The sequence below is a fragment of the Chiroxiphia lanceolata genome, chromosome Z (assembly GCF_009829145.1).
Source record: "Chiroxiphia lanceolata isolate bChiLan1 chromosome Z, bChiLan1.pri, whole genome shotgun sequence".
NCBI classification, from domain to species: domain Eukaryota; kingdom Metazoa; phylum Chordata; class Aves; order Passeriformes; family Pipridae; genus Chiroxiphia; species Chiroxiphia lanceolata.
In genome coordinates this window covers 20,667,530-20,679,644 of record NC_045671.1, presented here as the reverse complement: position 1 = coordinate 20,679,644, position 12,115 = coordinate 20,667,530, and the positions used below count along the sequence as shown (strand labels likewise).

Below are 12,115 nucleotides of genomic sequence, written 5' to 3'. Positions count from 1 at the left end.
TACGACAAGACAATGATTTAGAAAGACTTTGCTGAGAGCAACTTCTGACCATGATTCAAAGTACCTTTAGGAACCCAAAGCTGCCAGAATCAAAGATCTAAAAAATTTAGTTCCAACTAATTTAAAGACCACAAGAAGATTTGCTGTCAATGCCATCATTAGACTCAGTATACTCTGGTTTCCAAAGTCGTATAGTACGCTTAAAATGGAAACCTGTTATTGCAGTCTCAGGACTGTACTCGTACTCCTAGTTTAGAAGCATTTTTTTCCCCTAGATTTTTAGGCAGCACATTGATTTGTAATGTCAGACAAAACAGAGAGTCTCTCAGGCAGAGGGAGATAGCCCTAGTTTCAACAAAATGAGTTGAAACTAGTTAAAATAGTTAAGTGATTCTGAAATATACTGAATTTATTGTCTGGTGAGAATAAAATATAAGATGGTTACAGAAAAAGTTGCATTGTGACTACAGTAAATCAGAAATATCTATGTGAATTAGAGATAGCTCATGGAATGCTTCTTTTAACTGTCTCTGACCAAACTTCTACACTTAGAATAAAATCCAGATTCTTGAAGTTAAGAGAATTAAGGATTCTTTGAAGTTACTTTTAGTTCTGCTGTACAGTTGTTCTTGTTCAAACCTACTGTAATGTTCTCAGAAGAGTCATTGCTGGTAACTCTTTTAAGCATAATTTTCCTGTATTTTAATAAAATTTCCAATAGTAATTGTTGAACTGACATCCAGTGTAATTTGACACGTTCATATTGTATTTTCTGATTAAAAACCAGGAATTCGAGGGAAGAAACATGAAGAAGAAACATATCCAAGACCTTACAGAAGAACTTCACTGTAACCACAATAAAATTATCTCCCTTCTGGTTCATTAATTAGGACCAACTAAACTGCCACTGAACATCTTTCTACTGCACACAGGAGACCATATTTGTCCTACTAAGGAACAAATTAGATGTCTCTGTGAAGACTTTGAAAGGTGGAAGCCTAAGCTAAATGAAGCACTTGGTAAATAGAGAATGATTTGAAAAGTGTGAAGTGTTCTATGGCCCAATTAGCTTCCAGTAGGGTTGCCCATGTGTCCTGCACTCTTGGGTTAAAAATAAAAGAATTCAGAGCTCTACCAATACTTCTCACACAACAGCGTTGAGCTCTGAGAACTTAAAGAAGTTCCAATTACATTAAAAAAAAAAACCAAAACCAAAAAAAACCCCCAAACAAACAAACAAACAAAAAAAAACCCACAAAAAAACCCTCAAACCAGTTTCAACAATTTCTTCTACTTGTAATATAAACAGGAATTCTTGTCGGGGATACTCATGGGACAGAGCTTTCAGAAGATTTTAATCTTTGGTGGCCTTAGAATAAAAGGCAACTTATCTACACTGTATTAGAGCACAGTTTGAACATACAGTGGGATCAGAACTTAGGTATGCTAAATACCTTATCTGTATCACAGACGCGGCCCAGGTTCGATTCCCGGTCAGGGAACTCCCCTGGGCAGATGGAGCTCATCAGCCCTGTAAGGCCATCCATCTAAGAGAAGGTCACTCTAAACAAACCTACGTCCTGAGGACCTCACTGCCACTGTCCAAGCTCACTCGGCCCCGGCAGATGAACCTTAGGATTAAAGGGTGGGCTCAGCTCAGCGCACACTGTGTCTCACCTAAAAAAGCCACTGCGCAGGCTCGAAGGGTAAAGACCTTTCCCAAATCTTTGTTCGCAAAGACTGGCCATGATGATGATCACAGACTACTTACTGTCTGTTAAACAGCAGCACATCACATGAGGGTTTTTTTATTCCTGATTATCAGCGACAGAGTGGCAAGGAAGTTCCTCCGGTATTCATGTTCAAGTGCTACTCCCTGCCTAATTTCTTGACTGAGTTATCACACAAGTGTTGTAGGGGGAAAAGGATGGTTTCTGTTTTGATTACTGAAGTTTGTTTCCTTTCCAGGTAGGCAGAACAGAACTGATGTGTCACTGGCAGTGACACATTAGTGGCACCTTCCACATGGTCTGAACTGTTATCAAGGACTTCAAATATCAACAATCTGTTAAAGAGGAGTTGGTTACACAGTAGTGAAAGACCATAATGGAGTCTGTCTTCTTCATGGTTAGGCTTTGCGAATGAAGATTTGGGAAGGGCTCTACCCACGTTTGTTGCAAGCGCATTGGTGGCTAAAAAGGCCAATACGAGATAGACACGTCCGGTTGCAAAAGGCACAGCAGAAAGACTCCTTAGGTGGTGTATTCTGCAAGGCACGATTCTTTTGGTGTTGTCTTTTCTCCTCAAGGGTGATCCTGGGTGCTTTCTCAAAAGCAGCAGCAGCAGCATTATAGGTGGTGTGTCTCCAGGCCTCCTGATTGGAGGCCAGAGTAGACCAGTTATGACGATCAATATGGCCAAGGCTGAGATGTTGTTTCAGGAAGTCCTTGTATCTTCTCTTTGGGGCTCCTCTCTTGCGGCAGCCGGTGGCAAGTTCACCATAGAGCAAGATCTTAGGGAGGCGGTGGTCCTTCATCCTGGAGACGTGCCCTGCCCAACGCAGCTGTTTTCTCAGTAACATGGTTTCAATACTTGTGATTGCTGCTTGTTCTAGAACAGATGTATTGGTCACATAATCTGACCAGTGGATGTTTAGGATTGAACGGAGGCAGCGCTGATGGAAGCGTTCCAGGAGTCGCAGGTGGTGGCGGTAGATGACCCATGATTCAGATCCGTATAAGAGAGTAAATGGAGTCTGCATTGATAAAATATTAAGCTAACCACTAAACAATCAGGATGGGGAGGGAATAAACAAGAAGCCACTGATTGCATGGAGTATAGACACAGCAGAAAGGCAGGCATGAACAACCACTACAGAACCGTAATGGGTGTTCTTGTCAGTCTAAATTACAAGAGTATGTCTGGACAGCAAGAGACAGAATGGGTACCGGCTGTGTACGTGTCATGGATATACCATGTTCAGATATCTTTCCTCTAAGATAGAGCTGCAGGTGTAGACAATTGATGCTAAAAGCTTCAGAACGCCACTGGATGAAAATATGAAAAAATAATTTATAGTTCTTACATGAAAATATATCACCTCAGTCTCAGGAATTTCTTCAGTCACAAACTGATGAAGATCTGAAAGTTTTCACAAAACTTCTGGTGAAAGGCCCAAATGATTAGCCCCAGTACTCTTTCCCAGATATGTGCTACCAGGCATTGCCATAGTGAGGAGGTGCTTGGCTAGACAAATCCTTCATCTGTGGAAGTACAGCCATTCATTTATGTTCCCAAATAAGTTAATCCTCACTAACTCTTTACATTATTTTAGCTAAGTATTTCAGATATGGAACAAACTCCAAAGTCCATATGGAAACTCCTACTAGTTTAAAACACACACTTAAAATCCACTTAGGTATGAGACAAATGAGATCATTGTTCCTTCATGTTTTACACTGGCTTCATATCCAATTCAAAATCCATTTTAAAACAATATTTTCCAAATGATTTATCATCCATTTTTGCAATTGTTTCTCTCCATGACTCATCCTAATACTTTATCTCAGAAGACAGTCTCCAGAGCAAAGCTTTTGGAATCAAGCTACCCACAGCTAGTGGCCTTGGTTTGCCTATTATTAAAGCTTCAGCCTTGCTACTTCAGCTAAAAACACAAACCTCCCCCGAGCATGATACTTAATTATTCTCTTCCTCCTGGAGACAAACATCAAATGTGATTATCATTAAAAATACTGAAATAGTTTGGAAAATGTAGTGAGTAGATGCTTCCTATCTGTAAGAATCATTTTTGTAACTCCATCTATATAATTTAGACTGCAGTAGTACCCACAAGATACTACAGGAATTAAAAAAATCTAACCAGCTCTCGTCCCTACCGAAATTATGAAAGGGAAGAGAATAAGGCTATACTTAGAAATTATGCTACTTGGCATAAGCATTACCTACCTAATTTATGAAGCTTTGTTTGCTCTCTTGAATGGAAGGATTGCACATTTTTAAAGAGCTTTGTTGCTTGTTGGCTGGCTTGCTTTGGTAGATGTTTAGCTACCTTTATTTTCTCACAGTATTAACCACTCTTATTTATTATTATATATATACATAAGACTCGTATGTGTTACTTTAAGGAGAGGGGTACCGAGATGCTTTATTTCCATTCTGACAGAATTTTCCTCTACAAGCTGAAATTTGAGACAGCAAAAGAGAACTTTGGGGAGAGACAGTCTCACTGATAAAAGAAGGAGCTGAAACAGAGTTTGTAGCAGGCATTACCACCATGAACAAAAAATTGCACAGAAGATTATGCAGGGTAAATGGCAAAACAACAGAATAAAAGAGAGCAACAAAGCATCCTGGCCTTTAAAAGGTAGTTTCCATCAACACTGAATCAACATCAATCTCATTGATCGCAAACAAGTCTGTGTAATCATAAACAACATGTGCAATAAATACTTTTGAGGTCAGGAACTGGTCAGAAGAGTCCCTAGGTACAAAATCCAAGCTCATCTCTAATATTATTATCCTTTGCCAATTTACATAACTTACAGAATCATAGAATGTTAAGGGAGTTGGAATGGACCTAGTCCCAACCCTCACTGCCATGGGCAGGGACACTTCCCACCAGACTATGTTGCTCAAGGCCAGGTTTGGGGCATCCACAACCTCCCTGGGCAACCTGTTACAGTGTCTCACCACTCTCATGTAAAAAATTTCATCTTAATATCTAAGCTAAATTTCCCTTCTTTCCATCTTTTCCCATTACTCCTTGTCCTATCACTACAGTTCTTGACAAAGAGTCCCTCTCTGCCTCTCCTGTAGGCTCCGTTCAGATACTGGAAGGTTGCTATGAGGTCTCCATGCAATCTCCTCTTCTCCAGGATGAACAGCCCCAACTTTCTCAGCCTGTCTTCAAGTGTTTCAGTCCTCTTATCTACTTTGTGGCACTCCGGACTTGCTACAAGAGTTCCTTGTCCTTCTTATGCTGGGGACACCAGAAATGTACACAGTACTCTGGGTGGTATCTGTCAAGTGCAGAGCAGAGGGGGAGAATCACCTCCTTCCACCTGCTGGCCCCACTCCTTTTCAGGCAGCCCAGGATTCAGTTGGCTGTCTGGGCTACAAGTGTAATTCTATTTTTATTCTGTGTTGTCCTTCAGTACCCAAGGAGCAGGAACCTAATATAAACTGAACGTACAAAAAAAATTATCACACTGAATAATTTTATTGGAACTGAAGCTAACAAAATCAGTAGTTCTGAAGCTCCCCTTAAACCAATGCTGTGCTTCTAAATCCCAAACACCTCCACATTTCCTGTTAGTTTCTCCATTTGAATGTACCTGTGGGACATGCATCCTGACAAAATAGATTGACATGAAACTCTTCAGAAGAAATAACTTTTGTCTTCAAAATAGTCATTCACAGTACCTTAACCTCTTGAATACTTTTTAAAGTACTGGCAAAGTTGATCCTCTGTAAATATCACGCACTGCTATAACAAAACTAAAGTTTTGAAGTAAGAACTTCTGTCATCTGTTTTAATTAAAATATCTGTGAAAAAATTAACTGTTTTTCTTCTAACTCTAGCAATTACTCAAATATGCCTTCAAGAAAAACATTGTTTCTTAAAGGACTATTTCTACTAGTTCTTTCATACTTCTATTTACACTTAATCACTTTCTCATTCATCTTAAAGTCCATACAACATTGTTCACATTAAGACATTTTAATGAAGTGAATTGAAACAACAGAAGTACATAGTACCTCCATCTCAAAAGAATTTGGGCAAAAATAGGACATATTTCCCACACAGAAAATATAATCTATTCTCAAAAAGCAGGTGTCTGTCTTTCAAACTACTGTGATTTTCATATTAAAGATAATGAAGAGGAAAGGTTCTTTTTAAAAAATTATTTAATAAAAACCTTTCAGCATAAGAAAAATAAATGCAAAATAAAGCTTGTGTGTCTTGAATATACAGAATACCTTTAAAAATAAAGGCAAATATTTTCTTCTCACAAACATCTGCTTTTGTAATTAATATTCATTGTCATACATATGAGAAACGGTTTAATTTGTTAAATCTGTAATTTCTAAACTGTAAAAGATGTTTTGCAGGAATTTTTAAAGGAATCAATAAACAAAACTAAACAGAGAGGCCCTTCTGTTTCTCCCAAACACTTCTCTGAAGAGCTGCCAGCTGCCATTTTGACTAGCACAGTGTATACATGCAGTGATGTGGGATGTATGTAATTAGTAAGCAGTGTAATGATTAAGAGTTCTTTAAAGAGGAGATGGACAATAAAAAACAGCAATAAAAGAATTCTGAGAGCAGTAACTAATGAAGCATGGATTCAAGTTTTCAGATGGACTCACTGTTTTACAGAATTACCCTGGAACTGAAGCTGTACAGTCTGCTTTGTACTATGAAGATAACCCACACTGGTAATAGATACTCAAAATTATGGAGAAAGCTTCATTTGGGGTTTGTACCTCATTAGATAGTGGAAAACCAAAAAAATGGAAAAGTGTTGACTTAAGAATGAACTCTGACAAATGTCCTCCTCAGGATGATAAATATCTTTTGCCTGTGCACATTCCTTGCCATGTCCACAGTGGTTACAGAACTCAGGGGCAATATGAATAGCATTAACAGATTTGCTAAAACTTTGAGCATCAGAGCTCACTCCTCTGAGAAATTCAGTTTAAACTGATCAATGGGCTTGAAATTTACTGTGGGGAGGACAAATTAAATGGAAACAAGACTGTAATATTGTATAAGGCCAGTTCTCTAAGAATGTAAGCTTAATTTCGCCTAGTTGTATGCACAAAATAATCGTTATTGTCTATGTAGTGGAATGAAAAATATTAAAAAAGCTATAAAGAAGCCTTTATGTTTTACTTTTTGGATGGTGAGAAAAACACTGTAATAAGAGTTTCCAAAGACTACTTAAGTACAGTATGGCAAACATCCTAACTTCTCCACCATGTGGACAAGTGGCCCAAGCAACTTCCTTCCTGCAGCTTCTACTCCCTGCACATTCTATCTCAGCAGCTTCTAGACATGAATGGTCTAGAATAAAGGTACTATTTTCTCTGCAAATAGGCCAGAAACTGTCTTTATTTAAAGATCTTCCTCACTGCTTTTTTGTCAACTCTTAGGGCTTAAGTGTGTCAATTAAAAATTTTCTTTTGCCTTTTTTTTCCAAAAGAAACAGTATGCTCCCTGCAGAGGACCAGGCCTCGTTTCAATTACACTATAGAAAAGTAATTTTTTTTTTTAACAGAGCATACTTTTTTTTTCTCCCTGGTGACTACTCAGGTAACTGCATTCTTCTTTCAACCACAACTGAGCTACACACCACAGTCCCATAGACATGCCTGGCAAATTGTTCTAGACAAGCTCCTGAGAGAGGGTTTCCTGGAATTTCTCCACAGATTCTTCCAGGACTGTATTTGGTGCTGTTACTAAGCACTTTTCACTCCAGCATTTCTTTTCAGTCTTCATATATTTTTAGTTCAAATAATAAGAGGCTACCCATAGCCTTCTCACCAGAAAAAAAATCACTCGCTGACTACATTTACTGTGCAAATCGTGTTAGACAGCGAGAATACCTCATAAACATATGCATGGTTTACATAAACTATCCTTAACTTCTATTTATTTTAAACCTTCCGTTCTGTGACAATGATAAAAGTGCATCTAAGTTTGTGTTACATATTATACAACCTGGATTACAGTATCACAACTGTAATCCTACGTATACGTCCTAATTATCATGGCAAGTTTAACAACTGGTTTCAGCATTTGCAGAACAAAGAGTGATCTAAGAACATGGAAAATCTTTATAACAATAACTCTAGAAAATACAGCAGAAATTAATTACTTCCTACAAGAAAAATAACTGTCTTAAGAGAAAAAAATATCTTTCAGCACAGCAATCCAAGGGGTTAAGTATTTCTGAGCTGTTTTGCACTGTATATGTCTCAAAGCAGAACAAATTCTTCATAAATAAACTTCAGCAGTAAGTAACAGAAGCCAAAAACTGCTTGATACCACACATACAAAATTAAACATGCAAAATACTTTATGCAAATGAAGTTTATTAGTTTAAATACTTCCCTTGGATACCTACATTCATTTTTTAAAATAGCTATCAAAAGTTTAATACATCTGCATGTATATAACTCACATATCCACAGAGCAAAAAATAATCAGCCAACATTTACCAGCCAGGAATCAGTCAAAAAATATAAAAAAAGGAGGGAGAAAAAAATCAAGGGCTGTGTACCAAGAAAGTCTTTGACTATGCAACCACTTTTTTATCCTATTCAGAACACAGCACAAAGAAATTATTTGACATAGTACATCTGCAAAGGCAAAGTAAGAAGAAAACTTGACTTTAAGTATCTAGGATTATAAATACAATTAGATATTACAACTCAATTCACTATCTGTTTATCATGTACTCACGATATCTATAACCAACCATTAGAGTCTTTAAATATCTAATATAGCACTTCTGGTTCCTGTTTACCAACACCCACATGTCCTTTTTTCCTGAAAACGGTTACAAAACACTTGCCAAATATTCCTACTGTATCTACAGTACTTTTCAAATCCAACACTGGCATGCCCTAGCTCTTTTTCTCTGTTTCCACCTGTACTTAAACTCTTTTTTTTTTTTTTTGAATTGATGAATTTCTCTGAAGCTGCAAGAGAAAACTCCCATACCCTTTAATTTCTCCTCAAGGGCCCCTGCAGTAAGCTGATCTAGCACACATCTGTCTGATATGTAAACCATGCCAAGCTCTGTTTGAAAGCCTTGTCTAAAGCCACGCAATATTTTTAAAGTGAGTACAGACCAGAAGAAAAAAACAGCTTCAGTTTATTTTATAATGCAGGGTATTTTAATATGTTACTCAATTAAAGCATCTTCAAAATAAGGAGAAAAAGGAACCTTTTAAACTTCTGTTAATGAAACTAAAGGCTGCTAACATCCTATAGCCATCAACTAGATGTAATCTAGCATGAAATACAGGCACAAAGTGTGTGAAGGGGAAATACGGTCAATAATAACTCCTGTTCCAGTTTCTTGCTTCTGATTAATACATTATTGGCTTTATGAAGAAAAGGGCAGAACAAAAGTGGTTTCTCTTTGCTAAACAGACCAACAGAGTCCCTCCTATATGCTCCCTCTTTGCATTTAAAATAAATAATTCTTGTAATTGTAACTCAGAAGAATGTTTAGTTTTCAAGTGCATCTGCCTTATCTCCCTACCAAACAGAAGAGACATGTCCATATGGTAGACAGTCACTAATAAAAAGAGGACTGGGTAAGACTGACATATGACTGCAAGTATGCTGGGAAGAACTGAATTTCAAGCATTAAATTTTCTAAGTGCAGACACTGTCCAATAGCTGGCAGCACTTAGGTGTTTTTATTCAGTAAAAACATTCGGAAGTTTATTTTGAATACATTTGGGTTTCTTTCTCTGCTCCTGGAAGCAGTGTGACTCTCTTAGAACAAACCTAGTGCTGTAATCCAAAAAATATTATGGATCTAATTAGAAGGCATATTTATAGCAGCTTTTAGAGCAAAAAAAGCAGGAAGTCAGGCCACTGTTACTATGCTTACAGACACTCTGTATAAGCAGCAATCAGCCAAAATCAATGCATCTACACTTTCAGCTGTATGGAAAATACTTGACCTCAGACCTGCTAGTTTTATATTTTAGACTGCAGTTGTAAGGTAAGAAGACAGGGTCTGATCCCAACTGTGAAGAGAGGTGCTGGTGGGAAACTAGTTTTACATTTACTGATAATCAGAGTGATATACAAGAAAAGATGTCCCTGACTTCACATGTAGCAGAGGCTTTAAGGTGTGCATTGGCCTGCAAGGAGGCTGACAGCCTTAGAAGATCCTTATTTCACTCTTCTCCATTGTCATTTGATGGGGAGGGAAGAAATGACTACTTTGACCTAACACTCTTTTTGTTTCCTTTTAAAAAGAAAAAAAACCACCAAAAAACCCCCAACCAATGAAAAAAAACCAACAAAAAAGCAACCCAAACCCAAAAAACAGAAAACCACTTCCAGGGATGCGAAGCTGCCAAACCTTAGAATTACATGCAACCAGCAGAGACAAATGACCTAATATACAGGCATTAAAGCCTCAGGGTTCTTCCCAGAACCCACGTTTTCCATCCTAATATCCTATACGCCCTCTTTCTTGGAGTTTACTTGAGCTGAGTCTGCTCTGATTGCCTTCTGTCACTTCTCTGGCACACAATAAACAGAGCAATCTGGAGTTCATTTAAGTAGTTTAGCACATCAGGATACAGCTGGGAAAGGTTTTGGGAGAAAGGCTGGGGAGAAAGAAGAGGGCTGCACACAGTCCAACCAAGGCTGCGCGCAAGAAGGCAGTGCAGATGGACACCTTCCAACACCACTGCCTGCAGACAAGGAAAACTGCCCCATGATGAAACTCTCCAACCAGCCCAGGAACAGGAGAAGCTTCAGTTTGGGAAATTAAGAAGTCCACTCCAAACAGCAGGAGTGGTAGGGCTACTACTCTGTGTAAGGAGTATTAGAGCTGATCCTTGGACATCCAGCACAGAATCACAGAATATACTGAGCTGAAAGGGACCCACAAGAATCATCAAGCCCTGCACAGGACCATCCCCAAGAGTCACACCATGTGCCTGAGAGTATCATCCAAACACTTCTTGAACTCTGTCAGGCTTGGTGCTGTGATCACTTTCCTGAGGGGCCTGTTCCAGTGCCGAACCACCCTCTGGGAGAAGAAGACTTTTCCAATACCTAACCTAAACCTCCCCTGATACAACTTTAGCAGCAACCCAACTCCTCCTGTGTGTCTGTGACTTTTATATTTTACCCTCTACAAGCCGGATCTCTTTTTTTCTTCTTTAGACACGTGCATTGGTTTTACACAGTGCAAATGATGACTTGATTCCGGCAATTGGACAGATTTACATCTGTTTTTCACATCACTTTTGTTTGAGAGGAGTGACTTGAGTTTTTAATCACTTGGGGCCCTAGCTATACCCATAATATATTGACTCAATTCACTAGCAGAAAGAGATAGATACCTGCTGGTATAAAGATATAAAAAAAGGAAACAGAAGTCTTCAGTTATTACTTACAGGAGACATTTGGAAAAAGTGCACCTTAGTAAGAAGTATGCGTCCCTAAGTTAGTTCTCACACCAAGCACAAAACCACAAAACCTGAAACTCTTCACTCTAAAAAGAAAAGAAAATAATATTCTTTATAACACTGGTCTTAGAGGTGAGATGAAAAAGGCTAATTGCTTTGTGATCTGTTTTAACTATTTTCCCCGCCATAGGCTACTTCATTCTCCTAGAAATTCAGATGAAACAAGACAGTTAAGTTAACTGGACAAGGTGAAAATGTATCAGTCTTGTATAGGTACATTCGGCATTGTCTAGGCCTCTCCCAACAGCCACCTCAGCTTTTGCTAAATGCAACCAAGCTTACAGGGGAGGTTATTTGACAAGTTAATGTGATGACACAGAAACATAACTAATCAAGAGAAATGGAAGTTTACATAAATAATTTCTGTTCTCTTTAATAATAATCTAAGCAGTGTTTTTAACCAGTTTTCATAAATCTGTTTTTCAGAAATGGATTATGTTTTCCAGGCAGGAAAATGGCAGATAACCTATTTGCTGAACGAGTGCTTCAGAGTAAGTTTATGCTTGTTATTTATTCCTTTAACATCTTTGCTTGGTTACAGGTAACAATGGCTGAATAACATATTGCTGAAAAATGATGTTAAGCCAGACAAAACTGAACCTATTTTCTCCAAATAAACAGTTGTGCTTAATATTCTCCTCCTTCATTTGGTCACATCAAGTGACTGACAAGAAGGAACACTTGAAATTTTTAACTTATTAATGGTTATTTTTTTCCAACTTTGTGATTTATTTTTTTCCCAGATACATGCCAAAACATGCCCTCTTCTAACTACTCCCATGTTTCAGTCTCTGCCATATGCCTGCAATAAGGTCACAGCAATTTCCTCTTGGCAGGATCCAACCTTTCTCCAATATCATCA

The 12,115-nt window shown here is 38.2% G+C and overlaps 1 protein-coding gene across 1 annotated transcript in view; it reads right to left on the bottom strand.

Moving 5' to 3' along the window:
* The window catches only part of ARSB (arylsulfatase B), a 64,964-nt gene that overhangs the window by 33,782 nt on the left and 19,067 nt on the right, over positions 1 to 12,115 (bottom strand). The gene's annotated exons all lie outside the window — the stretch shown is intronic.